Source organism: Hippopotamus amphibius, chromosome 2 (assembly GCF_030028045.1).
Source record: "Hippopotamus amphibius kiboko isolate mHipAmp2 chromosome 2, mHipAmp2.hap2, whole genome shotgun sequence".
NCBI lineage: Eukaryota > Metazoa > Chordata > Mammalia > Artiodactyla > Hippopotamidae > Hippopotamus > Hippopotamus amphibius.
In genome coordinates this window covers 222,523,641-222,548,364 of record NC_080187.1, presented here as the reverse complement: position 1 = coordinate 222,548,364, position 24,724 = coordinate 222,523,641, and the positions used below count along the sequence as shown (strand labels likewise).

The window sequence follows — 24,724 nt, the reverse complement described above, 5'->3', positions numbered from 1 at the left end:
TGCTAGATGCATTGGGGCACGTGTGTGCCACACGCTCATGCATCGAATGATGCTACAAGAAATACCTGCAGCAATACATCCAGGAACATAGGGCCCAAATGTACCTCCACGCAGAGACAGGAACACATAGCTGAAACGCATACAAACAGCTCCCTACATAGCTTCCTTCCTGCCTCCCTTCCTCCAGAATGCTCTAGCTCCCTCCCCTTTGACCCTCGTCCTTGGCTCACTCCCTCCATCCATCCATACTTACAAAGATGAAGGCATGAGTGGACAGGTGGATCAATGCCATCTTATGTACCTTAATACTGTGTCAGGGGCAGATGAAATAACCAGTACGTATATGTCTCCCCAGGGAAGGACTAGCCTCATGGATCCTCCAGGCAGCACAAGGCCTGGCACCAGGTCTGCTTGGTGGGGAAAACACTGGGGGTGTTTCTGGGGGGAATGGAGACATTCCTCTGGGCCTGACCCTGGTGTGGGCAAGCGTGTGCTGGCCGATGTCACACTCGGCTTGTCCATGTGCACAACACCCAGACAATGAGGCCTTTATGTCCCACACAGTGGACATTCACAGGAGCTGGAGGGAGCTCTCTTGGTAGGCAGTGGCTCCCGTAGAGGAAGGCCAGCCCAAGAGATGCCACAGGCCTGTATCTGTATGCAGAACCCATGAAAGGGCCTGTCTGAGTAAACTGGCCTATCTGAGGGCCCATGATCCCTCACAGAGACCTGGGAAACCCCATTCCAGCAAGGGACCAGCCCTTCAGCTCTCACAAGAGCCAAGAGCATCTAGCTGCCAAGTCCCTGATCAAGGGTCCTTGTTGCCTCTCACCACCTCCAGGCCTGGCCCCACATCCTCCCAACCAACACTTCTTGGAAGTCACTCAAGCACACCCCACAACTGACCATAAGCTCAGTCCATCCTCGTGCTCTGCCTCGACATGCACAGAGATCTGCGTGGTTGCTCCCCAGGGCAACACGTCATGAAATGGTGCCTCCATGGTCAGTCTTACTACACTTCAGGTCAATCGAGTTGAATTTCAAGGCCTGCATTCCGATCTGGTGGATGGGGAGCCATGTCAAGCATTCCTCCTTGGGGACCACAGAGATCCCCAAACAGGGCCAATTTCTTCTGTGGCAGCATTCCCTACTGTGGCCCGTGCAAGGCCACCAAACAACAGCCATGCAGCTACGCCCTCCTCAGCCCACATCCCGGGACCACCCCTCCCCTTCAGGTCAACAGGGCCTCACGATGGACATGATAACGGGATGCCCAAGGGCTCTGCAAAGCCTTCATGGGGGAATGGACACCCAGAAGCCTTTTCTCCTCTGGAGGGGGCTCTCTGACAAACCAGTGGCTTCCGGAGAGGACGACCAACCCAGGAGAAGCTATGGTCGTGTGTATGCATGCAGACCCCATCAGAGGCCCCATTCGGATCAAGTGGCTCCAACAAAGCACCATGATCCCTCACAGAGTCCTGGCACAACCCCATTGAAGACCACGGCATGGCTTCCAGCCCTTGAAATAACCAGCAGCATCCTGCCTCCAAGCACCTGAGGATGGGCTCCTGCCTGCCTCTCACCATCTCTAGGCAGGGGGCATGAGCCTTCCCTACTGACAGGTTTTGGGAAGCCATAAAGCACACACCACAAGGGACCATTCCCTCAGTGGGTGATCATACTCTGGCGCTAGGTGCACAGAGGTCTCTAGAGATGTTCCGCCTGGGGCCAAGGAAGAAAACACTGCCTCGATGTGCTCTCTGACTAGAATACAGCTCTAATGAAGGCATGTGAGTGCACCAGATGTGAGCCCATAAATTTGGGGCAGCAGCAGACATTCCTCCTTGGTAGGCAGGAGGTTGCCAAAAGACTACCCTGTACTGCCTGCTGTGAGGGCGGCCAGCCCATAGTTCAAAATTCTCTGGGGCCTATCAGTAGCAACCAAAAGAGCCACTCACTGCGGAACATTCTGGCTGTGGTGAGTCCATTCCAAGGCTTGGCCTGAAACACAAAATTCAAAGCAGAAAGGCTTAAGGAAAGACTCCACCCATGGCTTCAGAACATGTGGGCCCTGGCACTATGGAGCAGGATAGAAAACCAAAGGTGGCAACACATCTTGGATATGTGGAAGCCATCTACACTGGGAGGAGTCTCAAGGGATTTCCTCGAGCGAGAGGCTGCTCCAACACCCACACCCAAACCCACACACACACCCACACCCAGGGCTCTGCAATGGACCAAAAATGCAGGCCATCCTGCCCCTGGATCCCTCTGTTAGGCCTCAGCGTAATCCTATTGAGCATGATTTTTTGGTCATCAGCTCTCTTCAGGACCATATGAGTTCTCATCATCGACCCAACTGAGGCCCTCCTCACTCACCTGCGCCCTGCCACATGTGAAGGCTTACCTCAGATGCTTCCTGGAAAGAAGGATGCCTGAAGGGATGTGCCATTCTGTCGAATCCACGTGCTGGGCCAAGGCTCATGGTGATTGCCCTAGGGAACATAGGCCAAACACAGATCTTCATTTCTCTGGGGACGATGGCTGCCAAGAGGTGAGAAGGACAGCTGTGAGAACTCCAACTCCATGCTAGATGCATTGGGGCACGTGTGTGCCACACGCTCATGCATCGAATGATGCTACAAGAAATACCTGCAGCAATACATCCAGGAACATAGGGCCCAAATGTACCTCCACGCAGAGACAGGAACACATAGCTGAAACGCATACAAACAGCTCCCTACATAGCTTCCTTCCTGCCTCCCTTCCTCCAGAATGCTCTAGCTCCCTCCCCTTTGACCCTCGTCCTTGGCTCACTCCCTCCATCCATCCATACTTACAAAGATGAAGGCATGAGTGGACAGGTGGATCAATGCCATCTTATGTACCTTAATACTGTGTCAGGGGCAGATGAAATAACCAGTACGTATATGTCTCCCCAGGGAAGGACTAGCCTCATGGATCCTCCAGGCAGCACAAGGCCTGGCACCAGGTCTGCTTGGTGGGGAAAACACTGGGGGTGTTTCTGGGGGGAATGGAGACATTCCTCTGGGCCTGACCCTGGTGTGGGCAAGCGTGTGCTGGCCGATGTCACACTCGGCTTGTCCATGTGCACAACACCCAGACAATGAGGCCTTTATGTCCCACACAGTGGACATTCACAGGAGCTGGAGGGAGCTCTCTTGGTAGGCAGTGGCTCCCGTAGAGGAAGGCCAGCCCAAGAGATGCCACAGGCCTGTATCTGTATGCAGAACCCATGAAAGGGCCTGTCTGAGTAAACTGGCCTATCTGAGGGCCCATGATCCCTCACAGAGACCTGGGAAACCCCATTCCAGCAAGGGACCAGCCCTTCAGCTCTCACAAGAGCCAAGAGCATCTAGCTGCCAAGTCCCTGATCAAGGGTCCTTGTTGCCTCTCACCACCTCCAGGCCTGGCCCCACATCCTCCCAACCAACACTTCTTGGAAGTCACTCAAGCACACCCCACAACTGACCATAAGCTCAGTCCATCCTCGTGCTCTGCCTCGACATGCACAGAGATCTGCGTGGTTGCTCCCCAGGGCAACACGTCATGAAATGGTGCCTCCATGGTCAGTCTTACTACACTTCAGGTCAATCGAGTTGAATTTCAAGGCCTGCATTCCGATCTGGTGGATGGGGAGCCATGTCAAGCATTCCTCCTTGGGGACCACAGAGATTCCCAAACAGGGCCAATTTCTTCTGTGGCAGCATTCCCTACTGTGGCCCGTGCAAGGCCACCAAACAACAGCCATGCAGCTACGCCCTCCTCAGCCCACATCCCGGGACCACCCCTCCCCTTCAGGTCAACAGGGCCTCACGATGGACATGATAACGGGATGCCCAAGGGCTCTGCAAAGCCTTCATGGGGGAATGGACACCCAGAAGCCTTTTCTCCTCTGGAGGGGGCTCTCTGACAAACCAGTGGCTTCCGGAGAGGACGACCAACCCAGGAGAAGCTATGGTCCTGTGTATGCATGCAGACCCCATCAGAGGCCCCATTCGGATCAAGTGGCTCCAACAAAGCACCATGATCCCTCACAGAGTCCTGGCACAACCCCATTGAAGACCACGGCATGGCTTCCAGCCCTTGAAATAACCAGCAGCATCCTGCCTCCAAGCACCTGAGGATGGGCTCCTGCCTGCCTCTCACCATCTCTAGGCAGGGGGCATGAGCCTTCCCTACTGACAGGTTTTGGGAAGCCATAAAGCACACACCACAAGGGACCATTCCCTCAGTGGGTGATCATACTCTGGCGCTAGGTGCACAGAGGTCTCTAGAGATGTTCCGCCTGGGGCCAAGGAAGAAAACACTGCCTCGATGTGCTCTCTGACTAGAATACAGCTCTAATGAAGGCATGTGAGTGCACCAGATGTGAGCCCATAAATTTGGGGCAGCAGCAGACATTCCTCCTTGGTAGGCAGGAGGTTGCCAAAAGACTACCCTGTACTGCCTGCTGTGAGGGCGGCCAGCCCATAGTTCAAAATTCTCTGGGGCCTATCAGTAGCAACCAAAAGAGCCACTCACTGCGGAACATTCTGGCTGTGGTGAGTCCATTCCAAGGCTTGGCCTGAAACACAAAATTCAAAGCAGAAAGGCTTAAGGAAAGACTCCACCCATGGCTTCAGAACATGTGGGCCCTGGCACTATGGAGCAGGATAGAAAACCAAAGGTGGCAACACATCTTGGATATGTGGAAGCCATCTACACTGGGAGGAGTCTCAAGGGATTTCCTCGAGCGAGAGGCTGCTCCAACACCCACACCCAAACCCACACACACACCCACACCCAGGGCTCTGCAATGGACCAAAAATGCAGGCCATCCTGCCCCTGGATCCCTCTGTTAGGCCTCAGCGTAATCCTATTGAGCATGATTTTTTGGTCATCAGCTCTCTTCAGGACCATATGAGTTCTCATCATCAACCCAACTGAGGCCCTCCTCACTCACCTGCGCCCTGCCACATGTGAAGGCTTACCTCAGATGCTTCCTGGAAAGAAGGATGCCTGAAGGGATGTGCCATTCTGTCGAATCCACGTGCTGGGCCAAGGCTCATGGTGATTGCCCTAGGGAACATAGGCCAAACACAGATCTTCATTTCTCTGGGGACGATGACTGCCAAGAGGTGAGAAGGACAGCTGTGAGAACTCCAACTCCATGCTAGATGCATTGGGGGACGTGTGTGCCACACGCTCATGCATCGAATGATGCTACAAGAAATACCTGCAGCAATACATCCAGGAACATAGGGCCCAAATGTACCTCCACGCAGAGACAGGAACACATAGCTGAAACGCATACAAACAGCTCCCTACATAGCTTCCTTCCTGCCTCCCTTCCTCCAGAATGCTCTAGCTCCCTCCCCTTTGACCCTCGTCCTTGGCTCACTCCCTCCATCCATCCATACTTACAAAGATGAAGGCATGAGTGGACAGGTGGATCAATGCCATCTTATGTACCTTAATACTGTGTCAGGGGCAGATGAAATAACCAGTACGTATATGTCTCCCCAGGGAAGGACTAGCCTCATGGATCCTCCAGGCAGCACAAGGCCTGGCACCAGGTCTGCTTGGTGGGGAAAACACTGGGGGTGTTTCTGGGGGGAATGGAGACATTCCTCTGGGCCCGACCCTGGTGTGGGCAAGCGTGTGCTGGCCGATGTCACACTCGGCTTGTCCATGTGCACAACACCCAGACAATGAGGCCTTTATGTCCCACACAGTGGACATTCACAGGAGCTAGAGGGAGCTCTCTTGGTAGGCAGTGGCTCCCGTAGAGGAAGGCCAGCCCAAGAGATGCCACAGGCCTGTATCTGTATGCAGAACCCATGAAAGGGCCTGTCTGAGTAAACTGGCCTATCTGAGGGCCCATGATCCCTCACAGAGACCTGGGAAACCCCATTCCAGCAAGGGACCAGCCCTTCAGCTCTCACAAGAGCCAAGAGCATCTAGCTGCCAAGTCCCTGATCAAGGGTCCTTGTTGCCTCTCACCACCTCCAGGCCTGGCCCCACATCCTCCCAACCAACACTTCTTGGAAGTCACTCAAGCACACCCCACAACTGACCATAAGCTCAGTCCATCCTCGTGCTCTGCCTCGACATGCACAGAGATCTGCGTGGTTGCTCCCCAGGGCAACACGTCATGAAATGGTGCCTCCATGGTCAGTCTTACTACACTTCAGGTCAATCGAGTTGAATTTCAAGGGCTGCATTCTGATCTGGTGGATGGGGAGCCATGTCAAGCATTCCTCCTTGGGGACCACAGAGATTCCCAAACAGGGCCAATTTCTTCTGTGGCAGCATTCCCTACTGTGGCCCGTGCAAGGCCACCAAACAACAGCCATGCAGCTACGCCCTCCTCAGCCCACATCCCGGGACCACCCCTCCCCTTCAGGTCAACAGGGCCTCACGATGGACATGATAACGGGATGCCCAAGGGCTCTGCAAAGCCTTCATGGGGGAATGGACACCCAGAAGCCTTTTCTCCTCTGGAGGGGGCTCTCTGACAAACCAGTGGCTTCCGGAGAGGACGACCAACCCAGGAGAAGCTATGGTCGTGTGTATGCATGCAGACCCCATCAGAGGCCCCATTCGGATCAAGTGGCTCCAACAAAGCACCATGATCCCTCACAGAGTCCTGGCACAACCCCATTGAAGACCACGGCATGGCTTCCAGCCCTTGAAATAACCAGCAGCATCCTGCCTCCAAGCACCTGAGGATGGGCTCCTGCCTGCCTCTCACCATCTCTAGGCAGGGGGCATGAGCCTTCCCTACTGACAGGTTTTGGGAAGCCATAAAGCACACACCACAAGGGACCATTCCCTCAGTGGGTGATCATACTCTGGCGCTAGGTGCACAGAGGTCTCTAGAGATGTTCCGCCTGGGGCCAAGGAAGAAAACACTGCCTCGATGTGCTCTCTGACTAGAATACAGCTCTAATGAAGGCATGTGAGTGCACCAGATGTGAGCCCATAAATTTGGGGCAGCAGCAGACATTCCTCCTTGGTAGGCAGGAGGTTGCCAAAAGACTACCCTGTACTGCCTGCTGTGAGGGCGGCCAGCCCATAGTTCAAAATTCTCTGGGGCCTATCAGTAGCAACCAAAAGAGCCACTCACTGCGGAACATTCTGGCTGTGGTGAGTCCATTCCAAGGCTTGGCCTGAAACACAAAATTCAAAGCAGAAAGGCTTAAGGAAAGACTCCACCCATGGCTTCAGAACATGTGGGCCCTGGCACTATGGAGCAGGATAGAAAACCAAAGGTGGCAACACATCTTGGATATGTGGAAGCCATCTACACTGGGAGGAGTCTCAAGGGATTTCCTCGAGCGAGAGGCTGCTCCAACACCCACACCCAAACCCACACACACACCCACACCCAGGGCTCTGCAATGGACCAAAAATGCAGGCCATCCTGCCCCTGGATACCTCTGTTAGGCCTCAGCGTAATCCTATTGAGCATGATTTTTTGGTCATCAGCTCTCTTCAGGACCATATGAGTTCTCATCATCGACCCAACTGAGGCCCTCCTCACTCACCTGCGCCCTGCCACATGTGAAGGCTTACCTCAGATGCTTCCTGGAAAGAAGGATGCCTGAAGGGATGTGCCATTCTGTCGAATCCACGTGCTGGGCCAAGGCTCATGGTGATTGCCCTAGGGAACATAGGCCAAACACAGATCTTCATTTCTCTGGGGACGATGGCTGCCAAGAGGTGAGAAGGACAGCTGTGAGAACTCCAACTCCATGCTAGATGCATTGGGGCACGTGTGTGCCACACGCTCATGCATCGAATGATGCTACAAGAAATACCTGCAGCAATACCTCCAGGAACATAGGGCCCAAATGTACCTCCACGCAGAGACAGGAACACATAGCTGAAACGCATACAAACAGCTCCCTACATAGCTTCCTTCCTGCCTCCCTTCCTCCAGAATGCTCTAGCTCCCTCCCCTTTGACCCTCGTCCTTGGCTCACTCCCTCCATCCATCCATACTTACAAAGATGAAGGCATGAGTGGACAGGTGGATCAATGCCATCTTATGTACCTTAATACTGTGTCAGGGGCAGATGAAATAACCAGTACGTATATGTCTCCCCAGGGAAGGACTAGCCTCATGGATCCTCCAGGCAGCACAAGGCCTGGCACCAGGTCTGCTTGGTGGGGAAAACACTGGGGGTGTTTCTGGGGGGAATGGAGACATTCCTCTGGGCCTGACCCTGGTGTGGGCAAGCGTGTGCTGGCCGATGTCACACTCGGCTTGTCCATGTGCACAACACCCAGACAATGAGGCCTTTATGTCCCACACAGTGGACATTCACAGGAGCTGGAGGGAGCTCTCTTGGTAGGCAGTGGCTCCCGTAGAGGAAGGCCAGCCCAAGAGATGCCACAGGCCTGTATCTGTATGCAGAACCCATGAAAGGGCCTGTCTGAGTAAACTGGCCTATCTGAGGGCCCATGATCCCTCACAGAGACCTGGGAAACCCCATTCCAGCAAGGGACCAGCCCTTCAGCTCTCACAAGAGCCAAGAGCATCTAGCTGCCAAGTCCCTGATCAAGGGTCCTTGTTGCCTCTCACCACCTCCAGGCCTGGCCCCACATCCTCCCAACCAACACTTCTTGGAAGTCACTCAAGCACACCCCACAACTGACCATAAGCTCAGTCCATCCTCGTGCTCTGCCTCGACATGCACAGAGATCTGCGTGGTTGCTCCCCAGGGCAACACGTCATGAAATGGTGCCTCCATGGTCAGTCTTACTACACTTCAGGTCAATCGAGTTGAATTTCAAGGCCTGCATTCCGATCTGGTGGATGGGGAGCCATGTCAAGCATTCCTCCTTGGGGACCACAGAGATTCCCAAACAGGGCCAATTTCTTCTGTGGCAGCATTCCCTACTGTGGCCCGTGCAAGGCCACCAAACAACAGCCATGCAGCTACGCCCTCCTCAGCCCACATCCCGGGACCACCCCTCCCCTTCAGGTCAACAGGGCCTCACGATGGACATGATAACGGGATGCCCAAGGGCTCTGCAAAGCCTTCATGGGGGAATGGACACCCAGAAGCCTTTTCTCCTCTGGAGGGGGCTCTCTGACAAACCAGTGGCTTCCGGAGAGGACGACCAACCCAGGAGAAGCTATGGTCCTGTGTATGCATGCAGACCCCATCAGAGGCCCCATTCGGATCAAGTGGCTCCAACAAAGCACCATGATCCCTCACAGAGTCCTGGCACAACCCCATTGAAGACCACGGCATGGCTTCCAGCCCTTGAAATAACCAGCAGCATCCTGCCTCCAAGCACCTGAGGATGGGCTCCTGCCTGCCTCTCACCATCTCTAGGCAGGGGGCATGAGCCTTCCCTACTGACAGGTTTTGGGAAGCCATAAAGCACACACCACAAGGGACCATTCCCTCAGTGGGTGATCATACTCTGGCGCTAGGTGCACAGAGGTCTCTAGAGATGTTCCGCCTGGGGCCAAGGAAGAAAACACTGCCTCGATGTGCTCTCTGACTAGAATACAGCTCTAATGAAGGCATGTGAGTGCACCAGATGTGAGCCCATAAATTTGGGGCAGCAGCAGACATTCCTCCTTGGTAGGCAGGAGGTTGCCAAAAGACTACCCTGTACTGCCTGCTGTGAGGGCGGCCAGCCCATAGTTCAAAATTCTCTGGGGCCTATCAGTAGCAACCAAAAGAGCCACTCACTGCGGAACATTCTGGCTGTGGTGAGTCCATTCCAAGGCTTGGCCTGAAACACAAAATTCAAAGCAGAAAGGCTTAAGGAAAGACTCCACCCATGGCTTCAGAACATGTGGGCCCTGGCACTATGGAGCAGGATAGAAAACCAAAGGTGGCAACACATCTTGGATATGTGGAAGCCATCTACACTGGGAGGAGTCTCAAGGGATTTCCTCGAGCGAGAGGCTGCTCCAACACCCACACCCAAACCCACACACACACCCACACCCAGGGCTCTGCAATGGACCAAAAATGCAGGCCATCCTGCCCCTGGATCCCTCTGTTAGGCCTCAGCGTAATCCTATTGAGCATGATTTTTTGGTCATCAGCTCTCTTCAGGACCATATGAGTTCTCATCATCAACCCAACTGAGGCCCTCCTCACTCACCTGCGCCCTGCCACATGTGAAGGCTTACCTCAGATGCTTCCTGGAAAGAAGGATGCCTGAAGGGATGTGCCATTCTGTCGAATCCACGTGCTGGGCCAAGGCTCAAGGTGATTGCCCTAGGGAACATAGGCCAAACACAGATCTTCATTTCTCTGGGGACGATGACTGCCAAGAGGTGAGAAGGACAGCTGTGAGAACTCCAACTCCATGCTAGATGCATTGGGGGACGTGTGTGCCACACGCTCATGCATCGAATGATGCTACAAGAAATACCTGCAGCAATACATCCAGGAACATAGGGCCCAAATGTACCTCCACGCAGAGACAGGAACACATAGCTGAAACGCATACAAACAGCTCCCTACATAGCTTCCTTCCTGCCTCCCTTCCTCCAGAATGCTCTAGCTCCCTCCCCTTTGACCCTCGTCCTTGGCTCACTCCCTCCATCCATCCATACTTACAAAGATGAAGGCATGAGTGGACAGGTGGATCAATGCCATCTTATGTACCTTAATACTGTGTCAGGGGCAGATGAAATAACCAGTACGTATATGTCTCCCCAGGGAAGGACTAGCCTCATGGATCCTCCAGGCAGCACAAGGCCTGGCACCAGGTCTGCTTGGTGGGGAAAACACTGGGGGTGTTTCTGGGGGGAATGGAGACATTCCTCTGGGCCCGACCCTGGTGTGGGCAAGCGTGTGCTGGCCGATGTCACACTCGGCTTGTCCATGTGCACAACACCCAGACAATGAGGCCTTTATGTCCCACACAGTGGACATTCACAGGAGCTGGAGGGAGCTCTCTTGGTAGGCAGTGGCTCCCGTAGAGGAAGGCCAGCCCAAGAGATGCCACAGGCCTGTATCTGTATGCAGAACCCATGAAAGGGCCTGTCTGAGTAAACTGGCCTATCTGAGGGCCCATGATCCCTCACAGAGACCTGGGAAACCCCATTCCAGCAAGGGACCAGCCCTTCAGCTCTCACAAGAGCCAAGAGCATCTAGCTGCCAAGTCCCTGATCAAGGGTCCTTGTTGCCTCTCACCACCTCCAGGCCTGGCCCCACATCCTCCCAACCAACACTTCTTGGAAGTCACTCAAGCACACCCCACAACTGACCATAAGCTCAGTCCATCCTCGTGCTCTGCCTCGACATGCACAGAGATCTGCGTGGTTGCTCCCCAGGGCAACACGTCATGAAATGGTGCCTCCATGGTCAGTCTTACTACACTTCAGGTCAATCGAGTTGAATTTCAAGGCCTGCATTCTGATCTGGTGGATGGGGAGCCATGTCAAGCATTCCTCCTTGGGGACCACAGAGATTCCCAAACAGGGCCAATTTCTTCTGTGGCAGCATTCCCTACTGTGGCCCGTGCAAGGCCACCAAACAACAGCCATGCAGCTACGCCCTCCTCAGCCCACATCCCGGGACCACCCCTCCCCTTCAGGTCAACAGGGCCTCACGATGGACATGATAACGGGATGCCCAAGGGCTCTGCAAAGCCTTCATGGGGGAATGGACACCCAGAAGCCTTTTCTCCTCTGGAGGGGGCTCTCTGACAAACCAGTGGCTTCCGGAGAGGACGACCAACCCAGGAGAAGCTATGGTCCTGTGTATGCATGCAGACCCCATCAGAGGCCCCATTCGGATCAAGTGGCTCCAACAAAGCACCATGATCCCTCACAGAGTCCTGGCACAACCCCATTGAAGACCACGGCATGGCTTCCAGCCCTTGAAATAACCAGCAGCATCCTGCCTCCAAGCACCTGAGGATGGGCTCCTGCCTGCCTCTCACCATCTCTAGGCAGGGGGCATGAGCCTTCCCTACTGACAGGTTTTGGGAAGCCATAAAGCACACACCACAAGGGACTATTCCCTCAGTGGGTGATCATACTCTGGCGCTAGGTGCACAGAGGTCTCTAGAGATGTTCCGCCTGGGGCCAAGGAAGAAAACACTGCCTCGATGTGCTCTCTGACTAGAATACAGCTCTAATGAAGGCATGTGAGTGCACCAGATGTGAGCCCATAAATTTGGGGCAGCAGCAGACATTCCTCCTTGGTAGGCAGGAGGTTGCCAAAAGACTACCCTGTACTGCCTGCTGTGAGGGCGGCCAGCCCATAGTTCAAAATTCTCTGGGGCCTATCAGTAGCAACCAAAAGAGCCACTCACTGCGGAACATTCTGGCTGTGGTGAGTCCATTCCAAGGCTTGGCCTGAAACACAAAATTCAAAGCAGAAAGGCTTAAGGAAAGACTCCACCCATGGCTTCAGAACATGTGGGCCCTGGCACTATGGAGCAGGATAGAAAACCAAAGGTGGCAACACATCTTGGATATGTGGAAGCCATCTACACTGGGAGGAGTCTCAAGGGATTTCCTCGAGCGAGAGGCTGCTCCAACACCCACACCCAAACCCACACACACACCCACACCCAGGGCTCTGCAATGGACCAACAATGCAGGCCATCCTGCCCCTGGATCCCTCTGTTAGGCCTCAGCGTAATCCTATTGAGCATGATTTTTTGGTCATCAGCTCTCTTCAGGACCATATGAGTTCTCATCATCGACCCAACTGAGGCCCTCCTCACTCACCTGCGCCCTGCCACATGTGAAGGCTTACCTCAGATGCTTCCTGGAAAGAAGGATGCCTGAAGGGATGTGCCATTCTGTCAAATCCACGTGCTGGGCCAAGGCTCATGGTGATTGCCCTAGGGAACATAGGCCAAACACAGATCTTCATTTCTCTGGGGACGATGGCTGCCAAGAGGTGAGAAGGACAGCTGTGAGAACTCCAACTCCATGCTAGATGCATTGGGGCACGTGTGTGCCACACGCTCATGCATCGAATGATGCTACAAGAAATACCTGCAGCAATACATCCAGGAACATAGGGCCCAAATGTACCTCCACGCAGAGACAGGAACACATAGCTGAAACGCATACAAACAGCTCCCTACATAGCTTCCTTCCTGCCTCCCTTCCTCCAGAATGCTCTAGCTCCCTCCCCTTTGACCCTCGTCCTTGGCTCACTCCCTCCATCCATCCATACTTACAAAGATGAAGGCATGAGTGGACAGGTGGATCAATGCCATCTTATGTACCTTAATACTGTGTCAGGGGCAGATGAAATAACCAGTACGTATATGTCTCCCCAGGGAAGGACTAGCCTCATGGATCCTCCAGGCAGCACAAGGCCTGGCACCAGGTCTGCTTGGTGGGGAAAACACTGGGGGTGTTTCTGGGGGGAATGGAGACATTCCTCTGGGCCCGACCCTGGTGTGGGCAAGCGTGTGCTGGCCGATGTCACACTCGGCTTGTCCATGTGCACAACACCCAGACAATGAGGCCTTTATGTCCCACACAGTGGACATTCACAGGAGCTGGAGGGAGCTCTCTTGGTAGGCAGTGGCTCCCGTAGAGGAAGGCCAGCCCAAGAGATGCCACAGGCCTGTATCTGTATGCAGAACCCATGAAAGGGCCTGTCTGAGTAAACTGGCCTATCTGAGGGCCCATGATCCCTCACAGAGACCTGGGAAACCCCATTCCAGCAAGGGACCAGCCCTTCAGCTCTCACAAGAGCCAAGAGCATCTAGCTGCCAAGTCCCTGATGAAGGGTCCTTGTTGCCTCTCCCCACCTCCAGGCCTGGCCCCACATCCTCCCAACCAACACTTCTTGGAAGTCACTCAAGCACACCCCACAACTGACCATAAGCTCAGTCCATCCTCGTGCTCTGCCTCGACATGCACAGAGATCTGCGTGGTTGCTCCCCAGGGCAACACGTCATGAAATGGTGCCTCCATGGTCAGTCTTACTACACTTCAGGTCAATCGAGTTGAATTTCAAGGCCTGCATTCCGATCTGGTGGATGGGGAGCCATGTCAAGCATTCCTCCTTGGGGACCACAGAGATTCCCAAACAGGGCCAATTTCTTCTGTGGCAGCATTCCCTACTGTGGCCCGTGCAAGGCCACCAAACAACAGCCATGCAGCTACGCCCTCCTCAGCCCACATCCCGGGACCACCCCTCCCCTTCAGGTCAACAGGGCCTCACGATGGACATGATAACGGGATGCCCAAGGGCTCTGCAAAGCCTTCATGGGGGAATGGACACCCAGAAGCCTTTTCTCCTCTGGAGGGGGCTCTCTGACAAACCAGTGGCTTCCGGAGAGGACGACCAACCCAGGAGAAGCTATGGTCCTGTGTATGCATGCAGACCCCATCAGAGGCCCCATTCGGATCAAGTGGCTCCAACAAAGCACCATGATCCCTCACAGAGTCCTGGCACAACCCCATTGAAGACCACGGCATGGCTTCCAGCCCTTGAAATAACCAGCAGCATCCTGCCTCCAAGCACCTGAGGATGGGCTCCTGCCTGCCTCTCACCATCTCTAGGCAGGGGGCATGAGCCTTCCCTACTGACAGGTTTTGGGAAGCCATAAAGCACACACCACAAGGGACCATTCCCTCAGTGGGTGATCATACTCTGGCGCTAGGTGCACAGAGGTCTCTAGAGATGTTCCGCCTGGGGCCAAGGAAGAAAACACTGCCTCGATGTGCTCTCTGACTAGAATACAGCTCTAATGAAGGCATGTGAGTGCACCAGATGTGAGCCCATAAATTTGGGGCAGCAGCAGACATTCCTCCTTGGTAGGCAGGAGGTTGCCAAAAGACTACCCTGTACTGCCTGCTGTGAGGGCGGCCAGCCCATAGTTCAAAATTCTCTGGGGCCTATCAGTAGCAACCAAAAGAGCCACTCACTGCGGAACATTCTGGCTGTGGTGAGTCCATTCCAAGGCTTGGCCTGAAACACAAAATTCAAAGCAGAAAGGCTTAAGGAAAGACTCCACCCATGGCTTCAGAACATGTGGGCCCTGGCACTATGGAGCAGGATAGAAAACCAAAGGTGGCAACACATCTTGGATATGTGGAAGCCATCTACACTGGGAGGAGTCTCAAGGGATTTCCTCGAGCGAGAGGCTGCTCCAACACCCACACCCAAACCCACACACACACCCACACCCAGGGCTCTGCAATGGACCAAAAATGCAGGCCATCCTGCCCCTGGATCCCTCTGTTAGGCCTCAGCGTAATCCTATTGAGCATGATTTTTTGGTCATCAGCTCTCTTCAGGACCATATGAGTTCTCATCATCGACCCAACTGAGGCCCTCCTCACTCACCTGCGCCCTGCCACATGTGAAGGCTTACCTCAGATGCTTCCTGGAAAGAAGGATGCCTGAAGGGATGTGCCATTCTGTCGAATCCACGTGCTGGGCCAAGGCTCATGGTGATTGCCCTAGGGAACATAGGCCAAACACAGATCTTCATTTCTCTGGGGACGATGGCTGCCAAGAGGTGAGAAGGACAGCTGTGAGAACTCCAACTCCATGCTAGATGCATTGGGGCACGTGTGTGCCACACGCTCATGCATCGAATGATTCTACAAGAAATACCTGCAGCAATACATCCAGGAACATAGGGCCCAAATGTACCTCCACGCAGAGACAGGAACACATAGCTGAAACGCATACAAACAGCTCCCTACATAGCTTCCTTCCTGCCTCCCTTCCTCCAGAATGCTCTAGCTCCCTCCCCTTTGACCCTCGTCCTTGGCTCACTCCCTCCATCCATCCATACTTACAAAGATGAAGGCATGAGTGGACAGGTGGATCAATGCCATCTTATGTACCTTAATACTGTGTCAGGGGCAGATGAAATAACCAGTACGTATATGTCTCCCCAGGGAAGGACTAGCCTCATGGATCCTCCAGGCAGCACAAGGCCTGGCACCAGGTCTGCTTGGTGGGGAAAACACTGGGGGTGTTTCTGGGGGGAATGGAGACATTCCTCTGGGCCCGACCCTGGTGTGGGCAAGCGTGTGCTGGCCGATGTCACACTCGGCTTGTCCATGTGCACAACACCCAGACAATGAGGCCTTTATGTCCCACACAGTGGACATTCACAGGAGCTGGAGGGAGCTCTCTTGGTAGGCAGTGGCTCCCGTAGAGGAAGGCCAGCCCAAGAGAGGCCACAGGCCTGTATCTGTATGCAGAACCCATGAAAGGGCCTGTCTGAGTAAACTGGCCTATCTGAGGGCCCATGATCCCTCACAGAGACCTGGGAAACCCCATTCCAGCAAGGGACCAGCCCTTCAGCTCTCACAAGAGCCAAGAGCATCTAGCTGCCAAGTCCCTGATCAAGGGTCCTTGTTGCCTCTCCCCACCTCCAGGCCTGGCCCCACATCCTCCCAACCAACACTTCTTGGAAGTCACTCAAGCACACCCCACAACTGACCATAAGCTCAGTCCATCCTCGTGCTCTGCCTCGACATGCACAGAGATCTGCGTGGTTGCTCCCCAGGGCAACACGTCATGAAATGGTGCCTCCATGGTCAGTCATACTACACTTCAGGTCAATCGAGTTGAATTTCAAGGCCTGCATTCCAATCTGGTGGATGGGGAGCCATGTCAAGCATTCCTCCTTGGGGACCACAGAGATTCCCAAACAGGGCCAATTTCTTCTGTGGCAGCATTCCCTACTGTGGCCCGTGCAAGGCCACCAAACAACGGCCATGCAGCTACGCCCTCCTCAGCCCACATCCCGGGACCACCCCTCCCCTTCAGGTCAACAGGGCCTCACGATGGACATGATAACGGGATGCCCAAGGGCTCTGCAAAGCCTTCATGGGGGAATGGACACCCAGAAGCCTTTTCTCCTCTGGAGGGGGCTCTCTGACAAACCAGTGGCTTCCGGAGAGGACGACCAACCCAGGAGAAGCTATGGTCCTGTGTATGCATGCAGACCCCATCAGAGGCCCCATTCGGATCAAGTGGCTCCAACAAAGCACCATGATCCCTCACAGAGTCCTGGCACAACCCCATTGAAGACCACGGCATGGCTTCCAGCCCTTGAAATAACCAGCAGCATCCTGCCTCCAAGCACCTGAGGATGGGCTCCTGCCTGCCTCTCACCATCTCTAGGCAGGGGGCATGAGCCTTCCCTACTGACAGGTTTTGGGAAGCCATAAAGCACACACCACAAGGGACCATTCCCTCAGTTGGGGATCATACTCTGGCGCTAGGTGCACAGAGGTCTCTAGAGATGTTCCGCCTGGGGCCAAGGAAGAAAACACTGCCTCGATGTGCTCTCTGACTAGAATACAGCTCTAATGAAGGCATGTGAGTGCACCAGATGTGAGCCCATAAATTTGGGGCAGCAGCAGACATTCCTCCTTGGTAGGCAGGAGGTTGCCAAAAGACTACCCTGTACTGCCTGCTGTGAGGGCGGCCAGCCCATAGTTCAAAATTCTCTGGGGCCTATCAGTAGCAACCAAAAGAGCCACTCACTGCGGAACATTCTGGCTGTGGTGAGTCCATTCCAAGGCTTGGCCTGAAACACAAAATTCAAAGCAGAAAGGCTTAAGGAAAGACTCCACCCATGGCTTCAGAACATGTGGGCCCTGGCACTATGGAGCAGGATAGAAAACCAAAGGTGACAACACATCTTGGATATGTGGAAGCCATCTACACTGGGAGGAGTCTCAAGGGATTTCCTCGAGCGAGAGGCTGCTCCAACACCCACACCCAAACCCACACACACACGCACACCCAGGGCTCTGCAATGGACCAAAAATGCAGGCCATCCTGCCCCTGGATCCCTCTGTTAGGCCTCAGCGTAATCCTATTGAGCATGATTTTTTGGTCATCAGCTCTCTTCAGGACCATATGAGTTCTCATCATCAACCCAACTGAGGCCCTCCTCACTCACCTGCGCCCTGCCACATGTGAAGGCTTACCTCAGATGCTTCCTGGAAAGAAGGATGCCTGAAGGGATGTGCCATTCTGTCGAATCCACGTGCTGGGCCAAGGCTCATGGTGATTGCCCTAGGGAACATAGGCCAAACACAGATCTTCATTTCTCTGGGGACGATGGCTGCCAAGAGGTGAGAAGGACAGCTGTGAGAACTCCAACTCCATGCTAGATGCATTGGGGCACGTGTGTGCCACACGCTCATGCATCGAATGATTCTACAAGAAATACCTGCAGCAATACATCCAGGAACATAGGGCCCAAATGTACCTCCACGCAGAGACAGGAACACATAGCTGAAACACATACAAACAGCTCCCTACATAGCTTCCTTCCTGCCTCCCTTCCTCCAGAATGCTCTAGCTCCCTCCCCTTTGACCCTCGTCCTTGGCTCACTCCCTCCATCCATCCATACTTACAAAGATGAAGGCATGAGTGGACAGGTGGATCAATGCCATCTTATGTACCTTAATACTGTGTCAGGGGCAGATGAAATAACCAGTACGTATATGTCTCCCCAGGGAAGGACTAGCCTCATGGATCCTCCAGGCAGCACAAGGCCTGGCACCAGGTCTGCTTGGTGGGGAAAACACTGGGGGTGTTTCTGGGGGGAATGGAGACATTCCTCTGGGCCCGACCCTGGTGTGGGCAAGCGTGTGCTGGCCGATGTCACACTCGGCTTGTCCATGTGCACAACACCCAGACAATGAGGCCTTTATGTCCCACACAGTGGACATTCACAGGAGCTGGAGGGAGCTCTCTTGGTAGGCAGTGGCTCCCGTAGAGGAAGGCCAGCCCAAGAGAGGCCACAGGCCTGTATCTGTATGCAGAACCCATGAAAGGGCCTGTCTGAGTAAACTGGCCTATCTGAGGGCCCATGATCCCTCACAGAGACCTGGGAAACCCCATTCCAGCAAGGGACCAGCCCTTCAGCTCTCACAAGAGCCAAGAGCATCTAGCTGCCAAGTCCCTGATGAAGGGTCCTTGTTGCCTCTCCCCACCTCCAGGCCTGGCCCCACATCCTCCCAACCAACACTTCTTGGAAGTCACTCAAGCACACCCCACAACTGACCATAAGCTCAGTCCATCCTCGTGCTCTGCCTCGACATGCACAGAGATCTGCGTGGTTGCTCCCCAGGGCAACACGTAATGAAATGGTGCCTCCATGGTCAGTCATACTACACTTCAGGTCAATCGAGTTGAATTTCAAGGCCTGCATTCCAATCTGGTGGATGGGGAGCCATGTCAAGCATTCCTCCTTGGGGACCACAGAGATTCCCAAACAGGGCCAATTTCTTCTGTGGCAGCATTCCCTACTGTGGCCCGTGCAAGGCCACCAAACAACGGCCATGCAGCTACGCCCTCCTCAGCCCACATCCCGGGACCACCCCTCCCCTTCAGGTCAACAGGGCCTCACGATGGACATGATAACGGGATGCCCAAGGGCTCTGCAAAGCCTTCATGGGGGAATGGACACCCAGAAGCCTTTTCTCCTCTGGAGGGGGCTCTCTGACAAACCAGTGGCTTCCGGAGAGGACGACCAACCCAGGAGAAGCTATGGTCCTGTGTATGCATGCAGACCCCATCAGAGGCCCCATTCGGATCAAGTGGCTCCAACAAAGCACCATGATCCCTCACAGAGTCCTGGCACAACCCCATTGAAGACCACGGCATGGCTTCCAGCCCTTGAAATAACCAGCAGCATCCTGCCTCCAAGCACCTGAGGATGGGCTCCTGCCTGCCTCTCACCATCTCTAGGCAGGGGGCATGAGCCTTCCCTACTGACAGGTTTTGGGAAGCCATAAAGCACACACCACAAGGGACCATTCCCTCAGTTGGGGATCATACTCTGGCGCTAGGTGCACAGAGGTCTCTAGAGATGTTCCGCCTGGGGCCAAGGAAGAAAACACTGCCTCGATGTGCTCTCTGACTAGAATACAGCTCTAATGAAGGCATGTGAGTGCACCAGATGTGAGCCCATAAATTTGGGGCAGCAGCAGACATTCCTCCTTGGTAGGCAGGAGGTTGCCAAAAGACTACCCTGTACTGCCTGCTGTGAGGGCGGCCAGCCCATAGTTCAAAATTCTCTGGGGCCTATCAGTAGCAACCAAAAGAGCCACTCACTGCGGAACATTCTGGCTGTGGTGAGTCCATTCCAAGGCTTGGCCTGAAACACAAAATTCAAAGCAGAAAGGCTTAAGGAAAGACTCCACCCATGGCTTCAGAACATGTGGGCCCTGGCACTATGGAGCAGGATAGAAAACCAAAGGTGGCAACACATCTTGGATATGTGGAAGCCATCTACACTGGGAGGAGTCTCAAGGGATTTCCTCGAGCGAGAGGCTGCTCCAACACCCACACCCAAACCCACACACACACCCACACCCAGGGCTCTGCAATGGACCAAAAATGCAGGCCATCCTGCCCCTGGATCCCTCTGTTAGGCCTCAGCGTAATCCTATTGAGCATGATTTTTTGGTCATCAGCTCTCTTCAGGACCATATGAGTTCTCATCATCAACCCAACTGAGGCCCTCCTCACTCACCTGCGCCCTGCCACATGTGAAGGCTTACCTCAGATGCTTCCTGGAAAGAAGGATGCCTGAAGGGATGTGCCATTCTGTCGAATCCACGTGCTGGGCCAAGGCTCATGGTGATTGCCCTAGGGAACATAGGCCAAACACAGATCTTCATTTCTCTGGGGACGATGGCTGCCAAGAGGTGAGAAGGACAGCTGTGAGAACTCCAACTCCATGCTAGATGCATTGGGGCACGTGTGTGCCACACGCTCATGCATCGAATGATGCTACAAGAAATACCTGCAGCAATACATCCAGGAACATAGGGCCCAAATGTACCTCCACGCAGAGACAGGAACACATAGCTGAAACGCATACAAACAGCTCCCTACATAGCTTCCTTCCTGCCTCCCTTCCTCCAGAATGCTCTAGCTCCCTCCCCTTTGACCCTCGTCCTTGGCTCACTCCCTCCATCCATCCATACTTACAAAGATGAAGGCATGAGTGGACAGGTGGATCAATGCCATCTTATGTACCTTAATACTGTGTCAGGGGCAGATGAAATAACCAGTACGTATATGTCTCCCCAGGGAAGGACTAGCCTCATGGATCCTCCAGGCAGCACAAGGCCTGGCACCAGGTCTGCTTGGTGGGGAAAACACTGGGGGTGTTTCTGGGGGGAATGGAGACATTCCTCTGGGCCCGACCCTGGTGTGGGCAAGCGTGTGCTGGCCGATGTCACACTCGGCTTGTCCATGTGCACAACACCCAGACAATGAGGCCTTTATGTCCCACACAGTGGACATTCACAGGAGCTGGAGGGAGCTCTCTTGGTAGGCAGTGGCTCCCGTAGAGGAAGGCCAGCCCAAGAGATGCCACAGGCCTGTATCTGTATGCAGAACCCATGAAAGGGCCTGTCTGAGTAAACTGGCCTATCTGAGGGCCCATGATCCCTCACAGAGACCTGGGAAACCCCATTCCAGCAAGGGACCAGCCCTTCAGCTCTCACAAGAGCCAAGAGCATCTAGCTGCCAAGTCCCTGATGAAGGGTCCTTGTTGCCTCTCACCACCTCCAGGCCTGGCCCCACATCCTCCCAACCAACACTTCTTGGAAGTCACTCAAGCACACCCCACAACTGACCATAAGCTCAGTCCATCCTCGTGCTCTGCCTCGACATGCACAGAGATCTGCGTGGTTGCTCCCCAGGGCAACACGTCATGAAATGGTGCCTCCATGGTCAGTCTTACTACACTTCAGGTCAATCGAGTTGAATTTCAAGGCCCGCATTCCGATCTGGTGGATGGGGAGCCATGTCAAGCATTCCTCCTTGGGGACCACAGAGATTCCCAAACAGGGCCAATTTCTTCTGTGGCAGCATTCCCTACTGTGGCCCGTGCAAGGCCACCAAACAACAGCCATGCAGCTACGCCCTCCTCAGCCCACATCCCGGGACCACCCCTCCCATTCAGGTCAACAGGGCCTCACGATGGACATGATAACGGGATGCCCAAGGGCTCTGCAAAGCCTTCATGGGGGAATGGACACCCAGAAGCCTTTTCTCCTCTGGAGGGGGCTCTCTGACAAACCAGTGGCTTCCGGAGAGGACGACCAACCCAGGAGAAGCTATGGTCCTGTGTATGCATGCAGACCCCATCAGAGGCCCCATTCGGATCAAGTGGCTCCAACAAAGCACCATGATCCGTCACAGAGTCCTGGCACAACCCCATTGAAGACCACGGCATGGCTTCCAGCCCTTGAAATAACCAGCAGCATCCTGCCTCCAAGCACCTGAGGATGGGCTCCTGCCTGCCTCTCACCATCTCTAGGCAGGGGGCATGAGCCTTCCCTACTGACAGGTTTTGGGAAGCCATAAAGCACACACCACAAGGGACCATTCCCTCAGTTGGTGATCATACTCTGGCGCTAGGTGCACAGAGGTCTCTAGAGATGTTCCGCCTGGGGCCAAGGAAGAAAACACTGCCTCGATGTGCTCTCTGACTAGAATACAGCTCTAATGAAGGCATGTGAGTGCACCAGATGTGAGCCCATAAATTTGGGGCAGCAGCAGACATTCCTCCTTGGTAGGCAGGAGGTTGCCAAAAGACTACCCTGTACTGCCTGCTGTGAGGGCGGCCAGCCCATAGTTCAAAATTCTCTGGGGCCTATCAGTAGCAACCAAAAGAGCCACTCACTGCGGAACATTCTGGCTGTGGTGAGTCCATTCCAAGGCTTGGCCTGAAACACAAAATTCAAAGCAGAAAGGCTTAAGGAAAGACTCCACCCATGGCTTCAGAACATGTGGGCCCTGGCACTATGGAGCAGGATAGAAAACCAAAGGTGGCAACACATCTTGGATATGTGGAAGCCATCTACACTGGGAGGAGTCTCAAGGGATTTCCTCGAGCGAGAGGCTGCTCCAACACCCACACCCAAACCCACACACACACCCACACCCAGGGCTCTGCAATGGACCAAAAATGCAGGCCATCCTGCCCCTGGATCCCTCTGTTAGGCCTCAGCGTAATCCTATTGAGCATGATTTTTTGGTCATCAGCTCTCTTCAGGACCATATGAGTTCTCATCATCGACCCAACTGAGGCCCTCCTCACTCACCTGCGCCCTGCCACATGTGAAGGCTTACCTCAGATGCTTCCTGGAAAGAAGGATGCCTGAAGGGATGTGCCATTCTGTCGAATCCACGTGCTGGGCCAAGGCTCATGGTGATTGCCCTAGGGAACATAGGCCAAACACAGATCTTCATTTCTCTGGGGACGATGGCTGCCAAGAGGTGAGAAGGACAGCTGTGAGAACTCCAACTCCATGCTAGATGCATTGGGGCACGTGTGTGCCACACGCTCATGCATCAAATGATGCTACAAGAAATACCTGCAGCAATACATCCAGGAACATAGGGCCCAAATGTACCTCCACGCAGAGACAGGAACACATAGCTGAAACGCATACAAACAGCTCCCTACATAGCTTCCTTCCTGCCTCCCTTCCTCCAGAATGCTCTAGCTCCCTCCCCTTTGACCCTCGTCCTTGGCTCACTCCCTCCATCCATCCATACTTACAAAGATGAAGGCATGAGTGGACAGGTGGATCAATGCCATCTTATGTACCTTAATACTGTGTCAGGGGCAGATGAAATAACCAGTACGTATATGTCTCCCCAGGGAAGGACTAGCCTCATGGATCCTCCAGGCAGCACAAGGCCTGGCACCAGGTCTGCTTGGTGGGGAAAACACTGGGGGTGTTTCTGGGGGGAATGGAGACATTCCTCTGGGCCCGACCCTGGTGTGGGCAAGCGTGTGCTGGCCGATGTCACACTCGGCTTGTGCATGTGCACAACACCCAGACAATGAGGCCTTTATGTCCCACACAGTGGACATTCACAGGAGCTGGAGGGAGCTCTCTTGGTAGGCAGTGGCTCCCGTAGAGGAAGGCCAGCCCAAGAGATGCCACAGGCCTGTATCTGTATGCAGAACCCATGAAAGGGCCTGTCTGAGTAAACTGGCCTATCTGAGGGCCCATGATCCCTCACAGAGACCTGGGAAACCCCATTCCAGCAAGGGACCAGCCCTTCAGCTCTCACAAGAGCCAAGAGCATCTAGCTGCCAAGTCCCTGATGAAGGGTCCTTGTTGCCTCTCACCACCTCCAGGCCTGGCCCCACATCCTCCCAACCAACACTTCTTGGAAGTCACTCAAGCACACCCCACAACTGACCATAAGCTCAGTCCATCCTCGTGCTCTGCCTCGACATGCACAGAGATCTGCGTGGTTGCTCCCCAGGGCAACACGTCATGAAATGGTGCCTCCATGGTCAGTCTTACTACACTTCAGGTCAATCGAGTTGAATTTCAAGGCCCGCATTCCGATCTGGTGGATGGGGAGCCATGTCAAGCATTCCTCCTTGGGGACCACAGAGATTCCCAAACAGGGCCAATTTCTTCTGTGGCAGCATTCCCTACTGTGGCCCGTGCAAGGCCACCAAACAACAGCCATGCAGCTACGCCCTCCTCAGCCCACATCCCGGGACCACCCCTCCCATTCAGGTCAACAGGGCCTCACGATGGACATGATAACGGGATGCCCAAGGGCTCTGCAAAGCCTTCATGGGGGAATGGACACCCAGAAGCCTTTTCTCCTCTGGAGGGGGCTCTCTGACAAACCAGTGGCTTCCGGAGAGGACGACCAACCCAGGAGAAGCTATGGTCCTGTGTATGCATGCAGACCCCATCAGAGGCCCCATTCGGATCAA

General features: G+C 54.3%; 9 non-coding genes across 9 annotated transcripts; all 9 read right to left on the bottom strand.

Annotated features, from left to right (window-relative positions):
- Positions 1-2,276: 2,276 nt before the first annotated feature.
- Positions 2,277-2,357, bottom strand: LOC130847643 (small nucleolar RNA SNORD115). The gene has a single exon (XR_009052390.1). It is a non-coding gene; the product is annotated as a small nucleolar RNA SNORD115 (small nucleolar RNA).
- Positions 2,358-4,863: 2,506 nt separating this feature from the next.
- On the bottom strand, positions 4,864-4,944 carry LOC130846930 (small nucleolar RNA SNORD115). Its single transcript, XR_009051725.1, has one exon. It is a non-coding gene; the product is annotated as a small nucleolar RNA SNORD115 (small nucleolar RNA).
- A 2,506-nt stretch (positions 4,945-7,450) lies between these two features.
- On the bottom strand, positions 7,451-7,531 carry LOC130847642 (small nucleolar RNA SNORD115). The gene has a single exon (XR_009052389.1). It is a non-coding gene; the product is annotated as a small nucleolar RNA SNORD115 (small nucleolar RNA).
- A 2,506-nt stretch (positions 7,532-10,037) lies between these two features.
- LOC130846929 (small nucleolar RNA SNORD115) lies at positions 10,038-10,118 on the bottom strand. Its single transcript, XR_009051724.1, has one exon. It is a non-coding gene; the product is annotated as a small nucleolar RNA SNORD115 (small nucleolar RNA).
- A 2,506-nt stretch (positions 10,119-12,624) lies between these two features.
- LOC130847641 (small nucleolar RNA SNORD115) lies at positions 12,625-12,705 on the bottom strand. The gene has a single exon (XR_009052388.1). It is a non-coding gene; the product is annotated as a small nucleolar RNA SNORD115 (small nucleolar RNA).
- A 2,506-nt stretch (positions 12,706-15,211) lies between these two features.
- Positions 15,212-15,292, bottom strand: LOC130847639 (small nucleolar RNA SNORD115). Its single transcript, XR_009052386.1, has one exon. It is a non-coding gene; the product is annotated as a small nucleolar RNA SNORD115 (small nucleolar RNA).
- A 2,506-nt stretch (positions 15,293-17,798) lies between these two features.
- LOC130846928 (small nucleolar RNA SNORD115) lies at positions 17,799-17,879 on the bottom strand. Its single transcript, XR_009051723.1, has one exon. It is a non-coding gene; the product is annotated as a small nucleolar RNA SNORD115 (small nucleolar RNA).
- A 2,506-nt stretch (positions 17,880-20,385) lies between these two features.
- Positions 20,386-20,466, bottom strand: LOC130846927 (small nucleolar RNA SNORD115). Its single transcript, XR_009051722.1, has one exon. It is a non-coding gene; the product is annotated as a small nucleolar RNA SNORD115 (small nucleolar RNA).
- Positions 20,467-22,972: 2,506 nt separating this feature from the next.
- On the bottom strand, positions 22,973-23,053 carry LOC130847638 (small nucleolar RNA SNORD115). The gene has a single exon (XR_009052385.1). It is a non-coding gene; the product is annotated as a small nucleolar RNA SNORD115 (small nucleolar RNA).
- Between the last annotated feature and the right edge of the window lie 1,671 nt (positions 23,054-24,724).